Below are 16254 nucleotides of genomic sequence, written 5' to 3'. Positions count from 1 at the left end.
ACCTTTTTATAGGGGTCAGAGTTCAAAATTTCTGTTTCAGAAATCCAAACCCACTGCTTCCCATCACACAGCTATGGGGTCAAAGTGTAAAATTCTGATTGACTGCATATGGATTTGTATACATTAGATTCAGCTTAATAATACATCGCCCTAGTGGTGGCTGCAGGCAACAAAATTTTTACAATTTATATGATAACAAGCGGAGAATTTGGGGCACCTGATAAGAAAATGAAGGTTTAGGACCAAATCCAATGCAATCTGAAATTGCTTAGACCCCCTCACGTTTTTTACATTTGGTGACATTATAGCATTACACAAAAATGAATAGTATTCATGTTCCTTTTACAATGATAGGGGGCGCCATCTACAATTAGAAGAAAGGAAGTTTCAAGATGACCATAGACAGGGATTCTTTACTGTAAGCGCAGTGAGACTATGGAAGTATTTGTCCAAAGATGATCAGCAAATCAATGATGGCAAATTCAAGAGTGTCCCAAATGCCTTTCTTGAAAGGCACTATGCAGCCCTAAATTTATACCGTAGGTTGGATTTGGGAGGGGGAGTTGGGAATAGTCACTCACACAGTCCATCCAGCTGTTTTATTCCAGCAACAGATTAGTGGAGAAACAGCCACTTGCAGCACATGAACCTTGTGCAATAAACAGAAATAAGACACCTGCCCGGCTGGCGGCTAACTATACAGTACTTTGCTCACCTAGTAATAACATACAGCATTTGCAGGACACAATCAGATTTTCACAGTGGACTTGTGTTCCCTTCCAGCCTGCTTGAACTTGCAAGCTTTTTTGTCCCAGTAACCAGTGGAACCAGCTGAGCTAACTGGGAACCAAGAAGTCCTGTACTGGATTGGGAGAGACAGAAATGAGTCCCACTACAGCCTACCCATCAGTGCTCTTTCACATTGGTGCTGCAATTTTCATCCACTCGCATTGCGGCCGAAAATCGCATGAACGACAGGCAGCCGCATGGACCAATGCTTTAAATGGTCAAGATTTTAGGCCGCGATAAAATGCTCGTGTGAAACTCGCCTCACTCCAATAAAATTCAGCCCGTAGCTCGCTTGATTAACAACTCAGTAAACTAAGTTAACTGACCAAAACCATCATTCTGGGTTTTTCATCTCATCCATCTGAGGGTGCATTCACACAAAGGGGGGGGGGGGGGAGGATGGAAGAGCCAGGGCCAGGAACTGAGCTCCCGCCCCCCTCTCTGCCTCCTCTCCGCCCCTCTGCACTATTTGCAATGAGAGGAGGCGGGGCGGGGGCGGGGCTAAAGTCCGGGAATTAGCCCCGCCCCGCCCCGTCTCGCCTCTCCTCATTGCAAATAGTGCAGAGGGGCGGAGAGGAGGCAGAGAGGGGGGCGGGAGCTCAGTTCGTGGCCCTGGCTCTTCCATCCTCCCCCCCTGCACCCGAGGACAACGTATATCGCCTCGGCGTAAAACCCGAGCCGATATACGTTCGTGTGAATGCACCCTTAGTCACATGCTTACAAGCGTTACCAATTATGTTACTAATCATTTTATAATAAGGCTGGAACATAATGAACTATGGGAAATGGTCTGAATACTTTCTGGGTTGTAGCCCAGGGCTCTTTAGCAGTGACTAATTGCAGTAGTGTGCTGCCTAAGGCAGACCATGCGACTGATATGGGACCAATGAGACTAGTGCTTCAGGTAATGGCCGAAGAAGGTGCAAGCCCTTCACTGCAGGCGCGGCGCTGTTTGTCTGTTTTTTTTCTGGAATTATTAATGCCTCCTGAGGATTGTAGTCTACTGCTGGATTGGTGGAACTCCTTACTGGATCATTGCGATATTATTTGCTAACCTGGATTTAGCGGGTAATATTGGTTCGTATACCCCCCACCCCCATTCCAGTAAGTGCTTTCTTATTTATCACACATTATTTATGGCTGACCGATTACCCTGAGCGATTTCTATTTCTTCCCTCCTGTTGTGTCTCACACTTCCTTGGGAACTGCAGCATTATATTCACCACTTCAACTTGTCTTATTTTTAATGCTGCACTAAAAGATACAAAATTGCCAATTACCCAATATTAGGAGGATGACCCGGGCTGCATGCTTTTGCCCTGAAACTGTTATTTATATTGCAAAACTATCAGTACGGCTTGATTCACATGAGCGTATTTGCGCATCGAGTGTTGTGTGGTTGCGTGCGCAACAGCGGTTCTCAATGTACTTTTTGCGTGCACAAGTATAATAAAACGCATCAATACTCTCAGTCATTGAAATGGCTAGTGAGTTTGATGGGTTCAAGACGCGTTCTTTCCCTGCACAAATGTGCAGGATAATAGAGCATACTGCTTTTTTGTGACGGACTTGCGCACGCCAAGTATGCGCATGTGAACAAACTCTTTAAAATTAATTGGTATTATTTTCTGCAAATTTTTCATGCGCACACAGATACGTCCGTTTGAGTCCAGCCTACGGATGAAAATACATGGTCCAGCTGGACGCATGCAGCCAAATCACACCCACTCAGGGTAGCCATTGGCCACTCCAATAGCAGCAAATGTGTGCGTCCTTCGGTCCTCGTAGTTGGGTGACATTTGGCTGCAAGCAGCCAAGCAGACCATGTATTGTCACCCTTAGGGCTTATTCAGACGACCGTATATCGGCTGCGTATTCACGCCCAGCCGATATTCGGCGTCTCTCTCTCTGCAGGGGGAGGAGGCTGGAAGAGTCGGGAGCAGTGCTCTACCCCCTCTCCGCCCCTCTGCACTATTTTCAATGATGGGGTGGAGCTAATTTCCAGAACTTAGCGTATTTGCACAAGCCTCAGCACTATGTTTTTGCAGACTGAACAATACGTTTTTTGCGCACATATCTGCGTATTTTACTGTACTTTTTCCACATGTTCATTTATGCGGGGCAAACAAAGATGCATTACTTGAAATGGCTAATTAGTCTAATGACTTCCAGATGTGTTCTTTGTGCATTGGAATTACACAGTGTATTACGCATTTCCGTGCGTATAGCGCACATTTGCTCACCCCCAATTGACTTCAGTGTGGACCTTTGGTGTGCAAATGCGCAGAAAAGTAGAGCATGCTGCTTTTTTTTGTAAGACTGAAATGCATGTGCGAAGTATGGAAATGTGAATGAACTGATTGAAATCAGCCAAAAGAGAAGTATGGGCTCAGCTAACCAGCAGTATCTCCCAATATTGCAGGGAAATCAGAATTTCAACAGGAGCTCCGTCCTCAAACAGCCGACGGCAGGCGGCTAAACTCCATGTGAAACAAATAGGAGTGGAGAGGAGCTGCTGCCGTTAAAAAAATGTATATTCTTTATTGAGTAAAAAGCATACAGCTCACAGGTCCGCGCTGAACGCGATTCGGCTACAGTAGCCTTTGTCAACAGCTGTGAGATATGAGCTACACAAGACATTTATAGACAAGATACAAAGTAAAACCAAAGAAGCAATACCTGTGTATCAGGAGGAGAAATGGCTGGGGATGGAGTGGTGGGTGTGGTCGGGAGTTAATTGCACCACATGTTGTAACGAGCACACAGAGATTTGTTACAGAAGGGTTAAACACACAGAAGAGGCAAATAATTACAATAGAAATTGCAAACATATAAATATTTGGGAAATGGTAATAAAATATATCTACACAATGATAAATGGGTGAGGATTTGGGGAGAAAGGAATCTGGAAGGCAAAAACTCCAATAAAGTAAAATTCATAAGGAAGGGAAAAAAAAAACTTCTTTATGAATACATACTTCTAGTATAGACCTCATAGATATATAGTGGTATAAATTGTCTCTGCGTAGCAATAGTCAGATTGCAGAATATATTGATTCACCAAAATATAGGGGGGAGGGAAAGAGAAGAGAAAGGGAGAGAAAAAAGAAAAAAGTTGTTTTATTTTTTTTGTGTGACCTCTGTTTTGCATATTTTGGTGAACTCATATATTTTGCAATCTGTCTATTGCTATGCAGAGACAATTTATACCACTAAATATCTATGAGGTCTATGAGCATGTATTCATAAAGAAGTTTTTTTTTTCCCTTCCTTATGAATTTTACTTTATTGGAATTTTTGCCTTCCAGATTCCCTTCTCCCCAAATCTTCACCCATTTATCATTGCGTAGATGTATTTCTGAATAATAGGCGGATCGCAGCACACGTATCACCTGTCAATGTACAGGGAAGATTTTCCTCTCCAGATGGTGCCCGCTCACAGTGGTCCCGGATCCTGGACCATGTATACAATAGCAGAAAAATACATGCGAGAGCAGCACTCCAGGGGTTAAATCCAAGTGGGCAATAAAGATTTTCACTTGGATTTAACCCCTGGAGTGCTTCTCTCGCATGTATTTTTCTGCGTAGATGTATTTCGTTACCATTTCCCAAATATTTATATATCTGCAATTTCTATTGCAATTATTTGCCTCTCCTCTCATTGAAATCAATAGGTTCTGTTCACCGCATATTGTACATGCTAGTATGTCCGTGTGAAGGAGCCTTTAGGACCATGGTGGCGAGCTTATGGCACATGTGCCAGAGAGGGCACACCGGATCCCTCTCTGCTTGCACGCACACTGATGCTGCTCATCCTGACAGTGATTACCAGCCGGGGTGCCATAGCTCCCTGGCCGTTAATCATTCAGTGGCACTGTTCAGGGGGCGCTGATCCCGGATACACACTCTGACCGCAGTGAGTGCACCCCAGATCATCCTCCTCTGACATCTTCTCCTTGGTTTCACAGGAGAAGAAGGGAGGAGGAGGTCAGATGCACACACTGCAGTCTGCAGCAGCACCGAGAATACAGGAAGCGGCGCTTAAACGACAAGGAGGAGGTAAGTGTATGGGTCTCGGGTGGGGGGGGGTGTCATTATAAAAATAAATAAATCTTTTTGTATGGCCCCAACTTATTCTGCAGTGCTTTCAAGAATGTATTTATTACCCCATCCCCCCACCAAGCTGGGTACTCATTTTACTGAGCTTGGAGGGATGGAAGGCTTAGTCAACCTAAACCTGAACTTGCAACCTTCAGAAATGCCATCCTAAGCGAGAGGTTAGGTTGGCATTTCTGTTGCTTTAGTACTCTGCACCACACGAGGCTACGAGATGGGTCACTATTACTACTGGGGCCACTGTGGGGGTCACTTTAACTACTGGGGCAAATATAAACATCACTATTACTACTGAGGCCACTGTGGGGGACAGTATTACTACTAAGTAAATTGTGGGGGTCACTTCTACTACTGGAGCATATATAAGGGTCACTATTACAACTGGGGTCATTATTACTACTGGGCCTAATATAGGGGTCACTATAATGCCTGACACCTGAGACCACTATGGGGGACAGTATTACTACTGGGGCTACTGCGGGGGTCACTATTACTACTGAGGCCACTGTGGGGGGTCACTATAACTACTGAGACCACTATGGGAGACAGTATTACTACTGGGGCTACTGTGGGGGGGGGGGGTCGCTTACTACTGGGGCTTATATAGGGGACACAATTACTACTTAGGCCACTGTGGGGGGACAGTATTACTATGGGGGGCTAATATAGGGGACACTATTACTACTAAGGCCACTGTGGGGTACAGTATTGCTACTGGGGCTAATATAGCAGACACTATTACTACCGAGGCCAGTATGGGGTACAGTATTACTATGGGGCTAATGTAGGGGACACTATTACTACTGAGGCCACTGTGGAGGTCACTATTACTATTAGGGCTGATATAGAGGACACTATGGGGGTCACTACAACTACCGGGGCCATTGTGGGGGTCACTATTACTACTGGGGTCACTGTGGGGGTCACTATTACTACTGAAGCTACTCTGCACATAGCAGCATACCTCAAGCTGACTTAGGGTATGTTTTACATGTGGCAGAAATGCTGCGGAATGTCTGCAGCGGAAATTTCCGTGGTATTTTCACATCCAAAAAACAGTCAAAATCTGCACCATTGCTGTGTATTTTGACTGGATATCAGCCGTGTATCCGCAGCTGATTTGATACTATGTGGCGCTCCCCTCACCTCCTCAGTAGGCTGCTGTCAGCCCTCCCAGCTTCCAGTCCCAATGGCCTGATCGTATGTGACGTTGCTTGTCAGGTGAGGCCACTACAGGCTGCTGGGAACTGGAAGCTGGGTAGCACTGATAGCAGAAAGCCTTCGGAGGAGGTTAGGGGGAGCGCCGTGTAGCATGAAATCGGCTGATTTCCAGTCAAGATCTACACCTATGGTACACCAGCGCTCCAGCTATATAAAAAATAACTCAGCATGGTCCTCCCTGTCTATTTTGAAATGGCCCTGTACTATTTATAATGACGGAAGTAAAATAATATGTTGTAATAAGCCCCGCCCCCTGATGTGTCGGCACTTTGCAATAAATAAGTGAGTTTTTGGGTTGCTCTTTGGGCACTCGGTCTCTAATAGGTTCGCAATCACTGCTTTAGGGTGATAGAATCATCTACAATATGAGGGTCCTCCATAGAACTTACTTAGTCCCAGCTAGACTCCATACTAGTTATCCTACTCTGTCACCTACCGGTTTTAGAGGTTGCTGAGATGAAACATACAATAGTTAGTGGTCATGTGACATTGTGAGCATTCTCTGGTCCCCAATTTGGTAGTTTGATTACCAGAGCCCTAAGAGTAGCCATCCACAAGACCCCAACAGTTTGTCCTCCAGGCAATAAATCTGTTTAACTCCCTAATTGACAGTTTAAGGCCTGTTTCACATGGGCAATGCGATATTGTCATGAGAAAATCACAACGATATCGCATCGGTGGTCTGTGCCATATCATTGCGTTACCTCGTGGCGCTATCGCAATTTTGTGTCGCTACAAAGTCACGCAAGCTTCATTTAAAGGCTGAGATGGTTCATTGAGCGCTGGCTCTTATTGGCTGAGCCGAGGGGCTCGAAAGCCACTCAGAGGCAGTGCTTCCTGGAGGCGGGGATTTTTAAATCCCTGACCAGGAAGAGATGCCTGAAGACAAGTGACGGGGGAAATCGAGAGAAGATGTGGCGGAGCTGATAGCGCCTCTTAGGTGATGTATTGGGGGGGGGGGGGGGGGGGTTGGGCTGCAGCCAGGGCTTATTTTAGGGCTTTTACAGTAGGATTTCCTAATATAAAAGTTGCACTGCACAAAAAACGCTTTTTCATGCGATCTAACACATAGGAAGGGTCCATAGGGAAACATGGGCTCCAAAAAACATTGAAAATCGCGGTAATATTTAGCAACCCACAATTTTTTTTCCTCGCAATGTTGCAGGCTACAAAACATCACTTATGTAAAGGAACCCATGTGCTTCACATATACACGATTTGTAGCACTGTCGCATCACGAGAAAGTCGCGCGACTTTGTTGCCCGTCTGAAACTGGAGTAAACGTTGCCAATTTATTCTATTAACTGCACATATCTGAACGCAACTAAGGCCTCGTACCACAAATGTATCGGTAAAACGCTGCTGTTTGTAAATATCGGCTGCGAATGTACTGCGCACGACGGACATGCGCACTGCGGTTCTTTTTTTGTTTGTTTTAGACTTCTCCGCTGCTTTATACCAGCAGTGCCTATGAAAACGCTGCCCATATGCAATGTATTCGGTATGGACAGTGTTGCATATGCTACCTCTACAAATCTATGGGTCTCGCGCTGTGTGGTACACAGAGGAATAGAGCATGCTGCGATCTATTTCTAGTGCGTATCTACATGCAGTGTCTATACGAACATGTGCATGGGGAAATGAAAGTCCATTGACTCCATTCACCACACATTACGCATCCGTGCAACACATATGTAATACGTGGTAAAAACACGGTCATGCAAATGAGCCCTAAATGGAAACCAAGCAAATTTATCATTTCAAGCAGTGAAATAATCCTCTATAATCACAGATACTAAAGGGAAGTTTGACCTAACTTGGCCGACATGACTGTCCTCATCACCTTCACCCAACGTGTCTTATTAGGTTTCCATTTATTAGGCAACTTCATCTTGGCTCTCAGCAAGAGAGAGGGCAGCATCACTAAGGCCGCTTTCACACGGGCGACAAAATCGCGTGATCGTCTTGTGATGCAACAGCGCTACAAATCGCATGTATGTGAAGCCCATGATTTCCAATGGGTCCCTTCACATTAGCCATGTTTTGTAGCCCATGTTTCCCTATGCAGCCTTCCTGCATGATAAATATTGTAATATCCTTGGAAGTAGTTTTGGACATTTACCAAATGACCAGCGTTCAATTAGTTTCATTGCAAAGTTAAATATTTAATGTTATCCGTTGTCATCGCTGACCTCTATCCTTTGTCACTGTAATTAATTTGTCAAGCTTTACTGTAAACTGATGATGTCATAATCACAGCCAATACATTATTTGTGCACCGGTTTCACTAAGAAATGCAGAAATGGCAATTATTTTGTGTAACTATTTTGACCTAGTTTTTGTGGGTTTCAGTACATTTTTAACAATTTAAACAGTAAATTTAAAGTAAAGAAACCCCATTCACTTACAGAAGAGAGTAATGATACTGATTCCTAAATCTGCAACATGTTCCGAAACAGCCTGTCTGTACATGGTAATCTTTTAGACTGGCTTTGGCTTCTATTCCCAGTCATATAAGGCTTGTGTAAAGGTCTGATATTGACTTGCAGAAATGCTGCCTTCTCATAGGTGGCTCTGTAGAGGCATTGTTCCATCTCCACTTCTCAGGGGAGCATACATGGTCTTAAAAGCCATATCACACCTCCAAAGTGCTCTCCCTAAGGAACAACTGTCAAGCACAAGGCCCATAGCCCGAATCCGGCTTGCCAACTCATTTTATGTTGCCCGCTGGCTGTGCAGCAAACCCGTGCACCATTCCACTCACTCAGCCTGAAGGTATGGTACGGCAGCAGTGCAGAGTCTGGGACCGCTGACCTTGTCCGCCCTATATCTTTTCCCCATGACTGCGTGAGCTCTTCTATATGCAATGCAGACACTGAGGGGAGAGGTTTGTGGTCACAGACTGCACTGCCATCACTATCCCGAAGCTGCAGGCTGTGGTGGCCACAAATTACTACTGGGGACAATATATGGGACACTATTTCTACTGAGGCTACTATGGGGGGGGGGCACTATTACTACTAGGGCCACCTATATACGGGAATCTTACTCCTGGAGCCACTATAGGGGTCATTATTACTACTGGGGCCACTATCAGGGGACACCATTACTATTGCGACCACTATGGGCATCACTATTAGAGCTGGTTGCTTATTTCCCCATTTTTTGGCCAGGTGTTTTTTTGTGTCCGCAATTACACTGCATTTTTGTGCATGCAAAAGAGAATGCGTACGGGCCTATTGAAATGGTGCTGCATATTCACTGCATATTTGTGCTGGTCTATTATTCCCTTCAATGGCCTATTGCAGTGCATGATACCAATTATGTGTAGTTTTTAAAAAATATATTTTTATTATTCAATATTTTATGTGTTGTGTAAGAGGGGAAAATCCTTTTTTTTAATTGTTTCTGTAAAAGTATTAAGATGTTGTCAGCAATGGAAAAAGTCCATGTCACCCCCTTCCTGAGACAGGAGAATCACAGTCCTATGCTACCTGATCCTCTCACTGTATCTCCTCTGCTGTGCAGACAGAATGAAGTGACAGCTGGAAATTCAGTTTTCCTGACCCCACTTCTAACGGTTTTGGTTTTGTTAGTGCTATGAACAAGTTTTTGGTGCTATTTTAAAGCAAAAAATCTTTAAAATGGAACCAAAAACATGTCAGTAGCACTGATAGAACCGGAGATACAACCATTGAAATAGAACAATTTCTGTTAGTCCAAAACAGTAATGTCCTTTTATTGTGCAACAACAGAGCTCAGGAAAATCTATAGGTGGTTTAAGTAACATTGCCTATGTAATTAGCAAATATAACATCAAACACCTTTTAAAATACGTCTTCTTTATATCTTGGTTCTATAACAATTCATTAAAGGGGTCATTGCCACGACCGAGACACAAGGCACAACACTGCGGAGATGGCGAGGGTAATTGTCAGGGATGTCACGGTGGCAGTACCAATTCCTCCCCGTAGGGACGTGCATAACCTTGACCAAGGCGCCGCCAGGCCTTTTTACAGGCAACGCTGCGGCAGCGGTTACCTGAACAGGTGGTGTGGTGAACTTGAAAAAATATGTCACGGGTGACGCCACCGTTCCTTACTCCAAGGGATGTCTGACGGGAAAAGTAAGAGAGTCCACACACAGTTTACTTAATAACTTCAGTTGCTGGGAATGGTCAGTGACTGGAATTTTACTTTCAGATTTGATAAGCTCACACACCAGTGCAGGAAGAGCAGGTTAAAGAGGTCGGGAAGGAGGACACAGGATGACACCGGGCCTACAGTCCAAGTTATCTGTATGACTCTGCTCCTTGACACATACACTGCCGGACACAGGATGAAACCGGGCCTACAAGTTATCTGTATAACTTCGCTCCTTGACATACACACCGAAGGAGGACAAAATGCTCCACTGACACTCACTTGCAAACGGCTTTCTGGACACTGCACGGCGGACTCTTTCTCTCTCTCTCTGCTAGGGGTCCTAGGATTAGGTCATCAGGGTACCTCTCCTTCTCTTCCATTCTTCACCACATGAGAGTTGAAGGTACCCCCGTGTATCCGGCACTCTCCCTCCACACTCAACCATTGAAGCAATGGACCATTCTTTTCTTACCTATCACTCACATATATACCTTGCATACTCATGTGACAACATAACTCGTTACAATTGCCAGACATTTCACAGACATTAAGCTCTTACATGCTGCAGCTGTGCAATACACATAACAATAGACAATTTGCACACAGCATCCACATTAAAGACATGACATGTATGACAGTTATGGAGGAGCCAGATATATGCACTTCAGGCCACTACATCATCAGCCTTACTGTTTTATAGGGCATATGGAAATAATAGAGGGGAGTCTCCTGCTTGCCCCCTCTTCTATGAGCAGGTGTGTCTATTACACTCCAAGATTCTATATTGAGCTGCTGATGTCATGGATTTACTTCTGTATGTACTTTGCATGACTGTGAAAAGCATTTATATGCAAGCACATCAAAATATGTTAATCTTATTAGAATGCAGATGTAGATGTAACTTGGATGTCTTCAGCCCCAATGCAAAATTTAAAATGGGACTCTCCACCTGCCATTTGCCATATATGATACTGGTTTCTTTCTATGTAGCAGAGAAATCATTGGGCCCGTTTTGGCACCAGAGCCCTGAATGTGACTTCTACCTCTGCTTAGGTTCTGGTGAGGCCCAAAATCACATAATAATATACCTGTAGCATAAATGGCACATAACAGTTAGAGAGAGCTTCTTTCAGATTTTGTGTCAGGACTCAGGAGATACACCTCTCAAGGAAAGCAGAAAATGAGTTCAAAATTAACGTACAAGGTCTTATTAAAGTTTTAATTACTTTTATAGTTCAGGGACTCAAAAAAGTTGTCAGTTAACGTCCTCTACACACAAATAAAAGTTAACTTAGCTTTCCCGATACAGGTGAAAGATCACTAAGGCTGTCGCCGACTGTCAACCCTATGGGCATCTTCTGATAGCATCCACGGGGGAAAGGGGGTCTGTCTGCTTTTGTAAGATTAGTGTTGCTGATTCTGTTTTAGGAGTTTTATTTTGAACACTTTGTTTTTTTGGCCTTTTGATGATGTTGCCCCTTAAATAAAAAAAAGGTTCTGTACTCTGGCCCGAAACCATTAAACCTAGTTAGCTAGTGTCCCCTGAAAAAAACGTTACGGGGCCTTCAAAAAAGTTCAGTATCGAGGCCAATAAAAGTTTTTGGTGTGCTTATGATTTCTTAACAAGGGTGATCTAAGTAAATGATATGAATCGTTGGCAGGCTAGTCCATTTTAATTCTCACAGATATGATGATACACCGCCATATGCTTTCACTTGGGCATGCCTGAAATTGCTTAATATGTCACTGAAAGAATCAACATTGTACGCACGCGATAAAAATGTACTACGGTAATTTTCATGCTACAAATACAAGCCTTGTGTGTCAGATGTAAAGGAATGATGCTGAAGGCCAATCTTAATGAGTGGCAAATGGTGAGCCATATAGAGCATGGAACATTAAATTGTGCAGAACCGTGTTAAAAGGAAGACTACTAGTAGTTGTTTATAAAAGATCAAATTATATTCTTCACAAATCTCTTACTTTTAGAACTGAACAGATACTGTACAAGAGAAACTTGGAGAAAATATTTTTCTACAAACATTAAACTTTCTATTGAGATATTCCATTTACTACATTGACGCAAAGCAATATTGTCAACTATGTTCAAATACAATATTAAATTATTTCCCAATATTAAATCATTCCCCATGCACAAACATAACAAATAGGCTTATACTTACCTCTCCATTCTCCCGCTGTGTCCCGCACCACTGCTACGGGTCTCCCCGCTGACATCACGTTTACATGCTGTCCCAGCCTGGCTAAGGGACATTACAGATGCTGCAGCCAACATTAGAGCTCAGCAATCAATTGCGGTGCTCTAGGTGCGCTGAGCGGCTGTGGAGAAAGTCTAAGCTGCCAGCAGACTTCCACCACTTCAAATTTATGCTTAAAACTTATAACCTAGCCCTTCACCATGCCAAACAAGTTTATTTCACCTCCCTTGTCTCCTCACTATCCCACAACCCCAAACAACTCTTTGAGACCTTCCACTCCCTCCTCAGCCCCAAAGAACAGGCCCCTGCGACAGACCTGACTGCTGGAGAACTAGCTGCCTATTTCAAAGAAAAAAATCGCCAACATTTGAAAAGAAATTTCTGAAAACTGTATGGTTAATCCCGATCCCAGTTTCGTCAGCACTGCATCCAGCACCTACTCACTATCTACGTTAGAACCAATGACAGAGGAAGAAGTCGCCAGGCTCCTTTTCGCTGCCCGCCCCACTACCTGCGCTAGCGGCCCTCTCCCCTCTCACTTCCTTCGGTCCCTCTCCCCAGCTCTCATTACTCACCTCACCCCAATCTGAAACCTCTCCCTAACCTCTGGCACTTTCCCCTCCTCATTTAAACACTCCATCATATCCCCTCTGCTTAACCCCTTAGTGGCCAAGCCTGTTTGCGCCCTAATGAACAGGCCAAATTTTGCAAATCTGACATGTGTCACTTTAGCATGAAAAAACACCAGAAAGGTTTTGCATATCCAAGTGATTCTGCCATTGTTTTTTCGCCACATGTACTTTATTTAGGCGGAAAAAAAAGACCGATAGAATTTGTGTTTATTTATTAAAAGTGCCAAAATTGGGAAAATTTTGAAAAAATCGTCATTTTTTCACATTTCCAACTGCAATATTTCAAATATGTACAAACATAATATAGAAAATTTTGCTAAGATATAGATTTCCATCCATTTACTTTATTTTGGGTGCACATTGGAAAAACTTTCGGTTTTTTTTTAACCATTTAGGAGACGTACAAATTTAACATTACTTTTCAGCATTTTGAGGAACACTTTGTTTTCCTACACCAAGCCAAGATTGGAAAGGCTCATAGGAGTCAAAATGATAGATACCCCCACAAGTGACCCCATTTTAAAAACTACACCCTTTAAGGTATTCACTGAGGGGTGTCATGAGTATTTTAACCCCACAGTTTTTTTTCAGGAGTCAATGCAATTTAGAAGAGAAAAACTAAAATTTCATATTTTTGCAAATATGTCATTTTAAAGACAGGAATTTTTTCTATAGTACACATGAAAATGAGGATTTCCACCCCAGAATGGATCCGCCTGTTTGTCCCGTGCTCAGAAACATACCCATTGTGGCCCTAGTATTACGTCTGTATGCATAATTGGGCCCAAAATGAAAGGAGCAACCGTTGGCTTTCGGAACAGAAATTCTGCTTGAAGGAGATTTAGGCCCTATTGCACACTTGTAGAGCCATTGAGTGACCAAAACAATGGAGAACCGCCACAAGTGACGCCATTTTGAAAAGTAGACCCCTTAACGAATTTATCTGGGGTATGATGACTTTTTTGACTTCACAGATTTTGAATGAATCTAAGCCAAGCCGAAGGAAAAAAATTACAATTTTCATTTTTTTGGTAATTCTGTCATTTTAAAAGCCGTTTTTTTGTACAGCACATATATGAATGAAGACCTGCACCCCAAAATGGATACCCCTGTTTGTCCTGTGTTCAGAAACATACCCATTGTGGCCCTAATCTTATGTCTGGATGCACAATGGGGCCCAAAATGAAAGGAGCAACCTGTGGCTTTTGAAACAGAAATTTTGCTTGAAGGAGATTTAGTCCCCATTGCCAACTTGTAGAGCCATTGAGTGACCAAAATGATGGAGAACCCCCACAAGTGACCCCATTTTGAAAAGTAGACCCCTTAACGAATTTATTTAGGGGTACGATGAGTTTTTTGGCTTCAGAGTTTTTGAATGAATCTAAGCCAAACCGAAGGAAAAAATTATGATTTTCATTTTTTGGCAATTGTGTCAATTTAAAAACAGTTTTTTTTGTCCAGTGTACATAGGAATGAAGACGTTCACCCCAAAATGGATACCCCCATTTGTCCCGTGTTCAGAAACATACCCATTGTGGCCCTAATCTACTTAAAGGAAACATGGCTAGGCCTATAATGGAAGGAGCACCCGTTGGATTTCAGGGTACAACGGAATAAATTGCAGGCCCCATTGCCCACTTGTAGAGCCATTGAGCGGCCAAAACAATAGAGAACCCCCACAAATGACCCCATTTTAAAAAACTAGACCCCTTAACAAATTCATCTAGGGGTGTACTGCGTATTTTGACCCCACAGTATTTGAATGAATCTAAGCAAAGCAGAAGGAAAAAATTACGATTTTCATTTTTTGGGCAATTTTGTCAATTTAAAAACTGGTTTTTTTGTACAGTGTACATAGGAATGAAGACTTTCACCCCAAAATGGATACCCCTGTTTGTCCTGTATTCAGAAACATACCCAATGTGGCCCTAATCTACTTATAGGAAACATGGCTAGGCCCATAATGGAGGGAATGCCCGCTGGACTTCAGGGCAGAACTGAATAAATTCCAGGCCCCATTGCCCACTTATACGGAAAAAAAATTGACTTCCTAAAAATACCCCACCCCCCGCCATCTCCATTTTTTTGGCATTCCCTAAATATTAGATAAAGGTAATAATATAAACTGCGTTTTATGTCCGAAGACAGGGGTAATTAAGGAGGCTGGTTGGGTTGGGCACATGCGGCAAGAAAAGCAGGTATCCCCCCTCCTCTCATGCTTTTTTGGGAGTATTTCGTAACCTCAGCGGCAGGGATCGGGTGTGAAAAGTGGCACTCTGTGAGGCTTCGTAATCTTGCTGCGCTGCAGCGGTCTCACAGAGAAGGCACTCAACAAGCTGCTCCTGGAACTGCATGAAGGCGAGCGTTCCCGGGGCTTCTTGTAAATTACGGATTACATGTAGCGGTCTGAATAATGCCGGGCTCACAGGGCCGTATGCAGAATCCGCTTGCGGAGGCCCGCAGCGGATTCCAGCTGTGAGCCCGGCTGTGATCCTGCGTACGGCCGCGTAATGTACTGCGCATAACTGTCTATTCACACAGTCGGTCATGCACAGTACACCGTTGTTTGTTTATATTTCCCGCGCCGTCGCTTAGAGATGACCCGGGTACCCGCAGCCCATACACAATGTATTTGCATATGGGCTGCAAGTATATCTGCGGTCATAGAGCACAATGGGCTCTAGGTCGCGGATATCCGCGGTAAAATATAGCATGCCGTGTTCTGTGTCTGCGAGTGGATTCCATAATTCCGACCCACTAATTGGGGGGAATTGTGTAATCCAATGCATGCGATTGATCCGTGGATTACCGCTGATCAAGTGCATGCAGAACCTGCGCATACAGCGGTCCCCAGTCATATCTCCCTGCACTCGGCTATCTGTGACAGCCGGGTGCAGGGAGATTTTGAATGCGCCGGGCTCGTCGGCCTTCTGCGCATCTGTGCCACATCGGGGGGTCCAGAGACCGGCCGGAGGACATGGAGGAAGCGGGGTGAGTATTTTCACCTCCCCTCATGGATCCGATCCATGAGGGGAGGTGAAACTTTTCTTTTTTCAACATCTTTGTTTACTTTTCCGCAATCGCCGTTATCCATTGGATAATGGCGATTGCGGTACCGGGGACCGCTCACAT

Source organism: Eleutherodactylus coqui, chromosome 12 (genome assembly GCF_035609145.1).
Source record: "Eleutherodactylus coqui strain aEleCoq1 chromosome 12, aEleCoq1.hap1, whole genome shotgun sequence".
Lineage (NCBI taxonomy): Eukaryota > Metazoa > Chordata > Amphibia > Anura > Eleutherodactylidae > Eleutherodactylus > Eleutherodactylus coqui.
This window is presented reverse-complemented; position numbering follows the sequence as displayed.